This window comes from Mus caroli, chromosome 15 (assembly GCF_900094665.2).
Source record: "Mus caroli chromosome 15, CAROLI_EIJ_v1.1, whole genome shotgun sequence".
Lineage (NCBI taxonomy): Eukaryota > Metazoa > Chordata > Mammalia > Rodentia > Muridae > Mus > Mus caroli.
In genome coordinates, this window is record NC_034584.1 from 59,520,367 (window position 1) to 59,529,452 (window position 9,086).

General features: G+C 38.3%; 1 non-coding gene and 1 pseudogene across 1 annotated transcript; one reads left to right on the forward strand and one right to left on the reverse strand.

Moving 5' to 3' along the window:
• Positions 1-600: 600 nt before the first annotated feature.
• LOC110310061 lies at positions 601-951 on the reverse strand (annotated as a pseudogene).
• Positions 952-8,674: 7,723 nt separating this feature from the next.
• Positions 8,675-8,866, forward strand: LOC115029505. The gene has a single exon (XR_003835072.1). It is a non-coding gene; the product is annotated as a U2 spliceosomal RNA (small nuclear RNA).
• The last annotated feature ends 220 nt before the right edge of the window (positions 8,867-9,086 follow it).

The window sequence follows — 9,086 nt, forward strand, 5'->3', positions numbered from 1 at the left end:
TGTGTGTGTGTGTGTGTGTGTGTGTGTGTGTGTATGCATTGCTATGTGGAGTTGTGGGTTTTTAAAGAGTACATTAAATTACAAAGAAAAGTGGATGAAGAAAACAGGGAAAACTGGAAGTGAGAAAATAAGAGATTGTTCAAAACACATTATATGCTCATATAAAATTCACAAGCAAAAAATTAGAAAAGTAAAGAGCTCATGTTCATGCAGGTGTGTGTGTGTGTGTGTGTGTGTGTGTGTGTGTGTGTGTGTGTGTGTTTGTGTGTGTTTAAGTAGAAGCCAGAAGTCTGTCACTCTCAGCTTTATTTTTGAGACAGAGTTTCTCACTGAACCAGGAAGTAATCAATTATCTATATAAGCCCTCCCCATCATATACACTATGAGCACAAAGCCCTCCCCATCACATACACTATGAGCACATGTCATTACATCCAGCTTTTTTGTGGGTGTTGAAATCCAAACTCAGATTATCGTGCTCGTGTGGCAAGCATTTTATCCACTGAGTCATCACTTCAACCCCTAAAAGTTATACTGTTTTTTGTCTGTTTTGTTAGTTGGTTGGTTGATTCTGTTGGTTTGGGTTTTTTCCACTTATATTTATTTACTTTCCATTAGTTTAAAACAGGAAATGTACGGCATCCCATAGATTCTACACCCAGTGGCCTTTGCAGGGAGATTGCTTCAGAATTTGACACAAACCATCCCACTGTTTCCATGGGCCAGGTTTACTTTTCTCAAAATCACTCTGGCTTTGTTCGGTTTGCCTCCAGGAGTCACTGTATTGTTTTTTGCTTTGTACACATAAGCTCATCCCTTGCTGAAGTAGAACTCAGTTTTATCTCAGGCATAAACACCTTCAATTTTAAGAAGAGCTGTGTGCCCTCTTTGATTCTGGAGACCTGGCTTATAGCCATCAAAAATGGCCTTGTACCACAGCCTTCCAGACATATTGGCTTTTTTTAGAAGTCCTGCTCCCAGCAGGCCTGCACAGGCACCAAGATGTCGGAAAGAGAGATACATTGTTTGTAATCAAAAACTTCTTACAACATAAAAATAAACATGCAGTAAAGATACCTCTCCATTTCTCATGGAGTGTTGATGTATTGCATATAATAACCTGTTCAAGCAGCTACAGGCCGAGTCATTATGAAGCATAAATGGAGATATAGAGGCCAATATGGATAGCAAAACATATACACTTATGTTTCTTCACACCAATATCCTTAATTATTATACTCATCTACATCTCTTGTATAATTTCTGCAAACTAGATATCTCTACTACAAAGTAATACCTGAACAAACATTTCTTGAATAATGTAAAAATGTAATATTATTTTCTTTTATTTTTTATAAAGCAAGGAAAAACTCATTCGACAATAGAAAAGACTTATATCTGTAGAATCATTAATTCTTTAAAAACTCATATTTACTTTCATGTATTTTTGTGTGCACATGATCCTCTCTATAGGTACCACATCAGATAAAGTTTCAGGGGAGCCAGAAGAAGGCATTTGATATGTCATAACTAAAATTAGGCTCACTTGTGAAGTACCCAGTATGAGTCCTGGGAACCAAACCCAGGTCCTCTTCAGGAGTGGCAAATGTTCTTAGTGGCTGAGCCATATCTCCAGCCCTAGGAATTGTTTCTTATAATAGATTTTCTCAGGAATTTGTAAGATTACAATGACAATCAGTTAACCATATCTGGAACAATATTCTCTCCTGGTGTATAAGGTTTTGCTGTTGTTTGCTTTTCTCTCTCTCTCTCTCTCTCTCTCTCTCTCTCTCTCTCTCTCTCTCTCTTCACAATTTTTCAAACTGAATACTATGGCCATGTCTCTAGATCTGGAGGTGGCCTTGAGGTGGAAGATAATGTAAATATAAACATATGGTCATAAGCCTGAGTAGCCACAAATGAACACAACTGTCAGATCATAATCAAAAGAAAGATCCAAAATGAATGATGCCTTAGGGAATGTGAGAGAGGCACCTGGGAAAAAGGCAGACAGCATCTTGTTCCCTGAATTGTTCTTGGATATGATTCTGTGTCTCCTGTGACAAATATTTTTATTCAATTTATGAGACATGTTTATTCTTGTTGGATGTCAGATCATCGCTATACAATCTAATTTGGTCAGTGTACCCTGATCTAACTATAGCCTTCTGCTTTGCTTTCATGATTTCCTGAATATAATCTGTAGTATGTGTCAGGTAATTGTGTTTAAATTGTTCTGTGCTGAGAAAGTTCTAAAAACACCTCCTCTATTAATGTTTAGTATGTGCTTACTAATATTCACATGCTTTTTTCTGATCATTGTTTTCCTGAAATCAAACAACCTTCCTTGGATCATTGGAGGTTTTTTGTTACATACATATATAAAAGCATAGTGAAGTTAAAATAATGTTGTCTACAGCTTTAGACTAGAAGCTTCCCATTCTTTCCAATCATCAAATCCCAGGCTCAGTAACAAGATCTATATGGGTGGGATGAAAAGTCAACATCTTCCAGAGTTATCATCCCTAATCCTGTATTTTGCAGTCCTAGAAATCAAAGCTGCTTGAAGTCCCTCACAGACACCATACTCATCATGTTTCAGAATCTTAGAGTCTAACATTAGAGTCTAAAACTCCCTGCTTTCCACAGCTCCTTCTGATCTACTTTCCAGGGGAAGGCAAAGGAATCTTATTGCCCGCCGCTTTTGTGTGTCCCCCTGGTAAGAACACGCTCAGGGCAACCGGAATCTTCTGCAGCACAAACTTTATTGCTTACCCCATCAGGAGCCAGTGGAGAAAGGAGCCAGAGAGAGCGAGATATGGCGGAGCCCCCTCCCTTTTTATGGAGGACTGTCCTCCGCCTCGGACGTGTCACTCCCTGATTGGCTGCAGCCCATCAGCCAGAGTTGTCGTCACGGGAAAGGCAGAGCACATGGCGTGGAAAGCTACCCCGGCACATGCGNAGCTTGCTTGTTTACTACTTAGAACACGGGTGTCAGTGCCATCAGCGCCATCTTGTAATGGCAAATGTGAAGGCGGCTCCTTACAGAATCTATTTGTCTTCATCCCTGAACTTGGATATCATTTCTTTCAGAAAGACTTCTCTGATTCCTAAAATAATGGTCATCCCCCAGTTGGTATTCTTACAGCAGCTGTATGTCTACATGGGATATATGCAAGACCTTTATGCATTAGAAATCTTGAGTACAGGCTGCTGGGGTGTTTGTTTGTTTGTTTAATCTCTGCATCCCTAGGATTGTCAAGTATCTAACACATTGTAGGCACTCAATCAGCTCTTTTTTTTTTCCCACTGTGCTCTGCATTGGAATTGCTTTATTTTTTATTGGATGTTTTCTTTATTTACATTTCAAATATTCAATCAGTTCTTACTGGACTTATGACTAGATAGCAGAAGTCCACAGGCAGGAAAAAACGAATGCAAACTATAATCTACAAATGGGGCAAAGAACTGAGTGTCAGAAGATACCGCATAAGAATGTTTTTCTACAGTTTAACATAGAGAGGGGCCTACCTTATGAAATGGATATGTCTCAGTTTTCTCTTACACACATCCACAATAGTTCTATCCTTGCAGTTAACTGGGAATCGCTTAGGGATAATGTCACTCTGAGCAAAGGCTGAGTTTGGACATGGGATTCTGTATAGATGTACTGGATCATTCTGAAAAGTGCCCAGTACCTGCTATTCCACTTGTTTCTGGCCTAATAATGACTCTGTGGCCTATGCCTGGAGAAGTGGATTTGGGATAGAACCTGAGCATGGCAGAGTATGGAGTGCCTGAAGCAGAGGGGAAAGCAATGACCCTTCTGGAATTAGACCAAAGCATAGAACTGATCAGCCACCTAGGAAGCTATCTGAACTAGCTTCTCTCTCGAGTGAAGAAGCATAGCAGGTACCAATCTTTGGTGAGCTTTTGGTGGTTTTGTGACCACCAACAAAAGGCTATCAAAACAGGGAAGCAGGAGTATGGTGGAACACAGAGGGTTTGCTCTTGCACACACACAGAACAAACACAGTCTCAGTATCTCCCAAGAATACTGTATAGGGAGAAGTATGAATCACATGGGAGTTTTGTAATAGTTTAAGGGAAAGAAGCAAAAAAATATATACTATTTTATTAATGTTTTTATTAGCATTTTTCAAAATACAGTTTTTATCCTACTGGGTTTATTTGTGATTGCTTGCATGAATATGAATGGGGAGTATTTACTGAAACACAAGCAACTTATTAGTTCATTGTTAAAGGAAATGATCTTCTCCCTCAGCACCCATTAACCACCTACAGTTCCACAAAAAGGGTGTGGCCTCATGACTTCTTTTTGCATGCATAAGAAGATGCTGATGGGCACTATCTTTATGCAGGTAACAAAAGCTACATTGGTTAAGAAAACTCTATTTTTAACTGTTATGTTATGTGTGTAGCGAGGGAAATCTTGCTTATGTTTTAAGTGGAACATATTTTTAATAAGCAAAGTTGACTCTATTGAAGGTTAAATTGGAATATTACAATAACGCATGATAATTTGAAATGATTTGCTTGGAAACTTGGAGGAAATGATGAAAATCCATGATGAGGCAATTTACAATCCATTCCCATCAAAGAAGAGAAATGATAGCATGTCATTTATGGATCCCTCACTATGTCATGCTGTGACACAAACAAACAAACCAAATACCTCTCCAGAAATCAATTCCTAAGCAGCCATAAGAGCACAGGGTTTTGGGTGAAAAACAGCAGGGCTTTGAGCAAAATCAATAGCATCAAACTAGTCTGTTTTCCTTCTGTGACAGAGTGATGGGAAAATTGAAACACAATGTATTTTGACTTTGCTCTTGATTTTCCTCAATGAGAATTTCTTTTCAACAAAGAGGATCGTTCACTAGATAGTTTTGAATGCTTAGTGTGTATGCTAGCAGGTAATCTGATAACTGTCCTCAATTGTTGAGAGGAGATTAGTGGAGGGACCAAGAGACATATGGGCAAATTACTAAAAATCAGGGATACGAGCACTTAACACAATTAAGAGCAAAACAGTGTAAACCCTGGTAAAGCGTCTGATCCTCTGAAGTTTCTTCAGATATGGAAAGGCTTTGATAATGGCTGGGGAGCTAATAAAAAAGCATGAGACAGACACTTAGAAGGAAAATGAGTCTCATACAACTCACGCACAAAAAAATGCCAAAAGTTACCCTGGAGATAGTTGCCATTTTCCTTCAAGTTCTAATAAGTCAGTTTATATTTAGATTGTTTTCCACCTCCAGACCATAAAGATATGCATTTGCCTCCAAGGAGCTTTCCAAAAGAAAGCTCTATAACCCTAACTACCTGCCACATAAACAAAAGAGAATGGATTCCTTTCAATTAGTAAAACACTTGCAAGAAAAACTAGATATTCAACAGAGACATCTTCTGTGTTAGATTCCTTGGCACTTGGTGACTGTCCTCGAAGGTCCTTTATTTATCATTGTTTTAAGCCATTGGTAGGTACACATTTGCACCTCCAGAATACTGCCAGGAAAGAATACAAGTGCTGGTGGCTTTGTGATGACGGTCATGCCAATATGCCATCTATGATCCAGAGTGACTTCAATGGCTTTCATATTTGGTCATCTTCCTCCTCTGTTGCAGTTTAAAGACTATCCCTCTGAGCAGCAGCTGGCCATTTATTAATTACACCATGTTTTATTCATTTCCATAATTGCCACGTGCTCTGGTGGAGTCAGCTTGACAGATGAAAGTCTGGAGGCTTTCTCATGAGGAAAGAGTTTCTCGGAAGCTCCCTCCTGGAGGCTGGCGAAAACCAGCTCTCCAGTTGGGTCAGTTTGACAAGCGAAAGCTTGAAAGCTGCCCATGAGGAAAAGAGTTTCACGGAAATTCCCTCCTGGAGTTTGGCGTTTCCCCTAACCCATAAAATTAATTTTCCACTCCCGAGTTAGTCTAGTGTATGGATCCATATGCCCTCTATTAAGCATTACCTTATAATAAGTGCCTTTTAAGATTGAATTCTGAATTAGCTAAAGCCTCTCCCAGTGTTCCAAAATTCCAGACTACAGCAAGGAGTTTAACCTATTCAGTAACTAATTAAGCACTACAATAAATCAGAGTCATTAACTCAGTTGTCTGCAGAAAGAGCCTGGGAATCTCACTGAGATAGAAATTTTTACTACAGGCTACATTCCATGCCAAGGGCAAGTTGATATACTATCCTGATAAATGGGGAATTCTCCAGACAAGATAAAATTTTACAAGACCTAGGAATTTAGAGCTTCGTGACACCACATTATTCTTGAGGCCTGTCAAGAGTTAAAACCCCCTGGTGGTATTAACACTAAAGTGTGAAACTCTTGCCTGGCACAGGGCTGATCCTAGGCAGGGATGCTAATTTCTAGTGTAAACATTTATCTAGTTCCTGCAAATTCTGCTCCCAGTCATTCTCTTGTATCTGGTAAATTTCAGTGTACCTTGTCTTATTGTGATTTGTAGCTCCTGATAATTCGCTGTATTATATAATAGTCTAAGGCTCGACCAGAGATTACATTCAGATTCAATACCTCTCTTGTGTGCGTCTGTTTGTCAATTTAATCCTACGCTTTGCCCACCTACTCTAGAGACCCGTTCCACGCAGACACAGGGGCCCAGAGGGTCTGCGGCACATAATAATACAAACACAAGGAGATAGCAGCACCAAATATATCATAATTGATTAAGCACCAAAATAGAAACCAACCCATTGGATTTGTACCACCCATAATTACTTTACAGGCAGACCTCAGCATCCTGCACAATAAATAGAATTCTATTCTACATGGTAATTCATATATCCAGGATCTATCTAGGCCATTTTCCTCCCTTTTATTAGATGTATATTAATTTTACAAAATAATAGATTTCAGTAATCAGTGTTGAAAGTTCTGTAGAAGAGAATAAATAAATGGAAAGTTCCATGGGAAATATGGGTGCTTGCTTAGGAACGGCATGTATCTCTCATGCATGTATTCCTATGTCAAGAGCTTGGCCACAAAACCTTAAGTACTAGGGAACCCTGGAGACAAGGGCTTTCTGTGTGCTCTTCTGGAAAATGACACAAATGAAGGTAGACATCTGAAATTACTCCAAACACACTAATGAAGAAAAAGCTAGTGTTGAACATATGTTTTCAATATAGATCAATAAATATAGAGTCATTGCCCCATAGTATCTTTGAGATAAATAGCAGGCCAATTCCTTATGATAATTTTAGAGTGCACATTAAGAAATACTTATGACAAACATCTGCACCTCTTGACCATAAGAATGTGACAGCTAAACATTTCTAAGACTTGCAAGGCACTATATAGAACCAGAGAGAGGATGCTACTTTGTAGGTGGTAAGGGTCTGTGTCTTACGGATAAGAACTCTACTCTGAGAAATAAGCCTTAGCTTAGTCTCTCTAAGCTATATCTTTTAAGAATGCTAACAAAATTCTCCAGATAACATGGTACTACATTATATCTAGCAATACTTATTTCCACAAACTATTCCTCATTGGCCATTGCTGCAGTAAAATCAAATCAGATTTAGGAGAGAAAATATAAATTTGTGTCATCCAAGAGCAAATATCTACCAAATGGCAGGCCTCACCTAACATTTACATGTAAACCTAACATACAAGGGAGAATGATAGAAAATGGCTAAGGTCATGTTGATTCATTACATCAGGTTTCTTACACAGCTTCACACACTTTTGAGCTAATTTACATGTCTATGTTTATCATTTCATTGTTTATGCATATTTATAGAGCTGGCCTTCTTTATTAAGGTCACCAAAAATGTCACAAAACTTTTAATGAAATTTAGATGTTATGTATGTATGGAAAACAAACAGTTTATGGTGAGGCAATACACCTCAAACAATAAGTTTATATGTTCTCTTATTGCAAAAAAATGATAACTGCGAGTTAAAGTCATATGAGCTATCTTCACTTTATAAAGAACTCAGAATTAAATTTCTGGAAATCTGGCTAAGATAACCAATATTGAAACAGACTGATAATAAAATGCATAACAGGGTATAACTAAACAGGGATTTTAGAGGTAAAGTTGGGGAGTCTGACACAGAAGAAGCTCAGGTAGCCCATGAGCTAAGTACAGGAAGGAGGCCAAGGTACAGGAAGTTGAAGACAAGAAGGAATTGATGAGGGTGAGACCCAGTAAGTAGAGGACAGAACCATGAAATGTGTCATTTTTAATCTACAATTATAATCTAATTTAAGCAGAGCATCACTTCCCTATTGTCATCTCTAAGACTCAGGAAAGGAAGAGAAATACAATAAGAAAAATGAGAGTAGATTATCCCTGGCAAAGTTGAAACTTCTGGGCAATTCAGTTCTTACTCTATATTTGCTTGAACGACTTCAAGACCATTCTACTAAAACTGGGTTAATGGAAGCCTGCACAATGGTTATTTAAATCTGTTATTTCCTTTTGTGACCTTACTTGTATTGTGAGGTGCAGAACTGTGTTTTGAGCCATAAGTACATATCTTTCTCTTAAAAAGTCATACCAACTTTCCATTTTCTGTCTCCCCCACAATCATCAATTGTCCTCCATAACATACCTGCTCTCGAACCTCTCTCTGTCAGTGGTATCAGCCAACTTAGCATCTTATCTGGCATAGCTTCTCGGCCTTTTGGCTAAGATCAACTGCAGCATCTTACCTGGAAGATTGACATCTGCTATGTTGACTCTATGGTTAACTCAGCCACTGTTTACATGCTATCCTTCTCCTTGTTTCATCCAACCAATGACCTGCATTTTATTGGACATAATTTGTATGTGAGACAGAACACATAAAGATGAATTCATTTCATATGCATTAATTACTAAAGAAGAGGACAGAATGGAAGATGCTTTGTACTTGTGAATTGATACTTTCAACATGACCCTTATGACATTCATTCCTTTACCATCCTCAATCAATTATCAGTAAATACCTACCTCATAGACCCTAATATTTATATTTGAGATTGATGTCTTTCTTTCTTTCTTTCTTTCTTTCTTTCTTTCTTTCTTTCTTTCTTTCTTT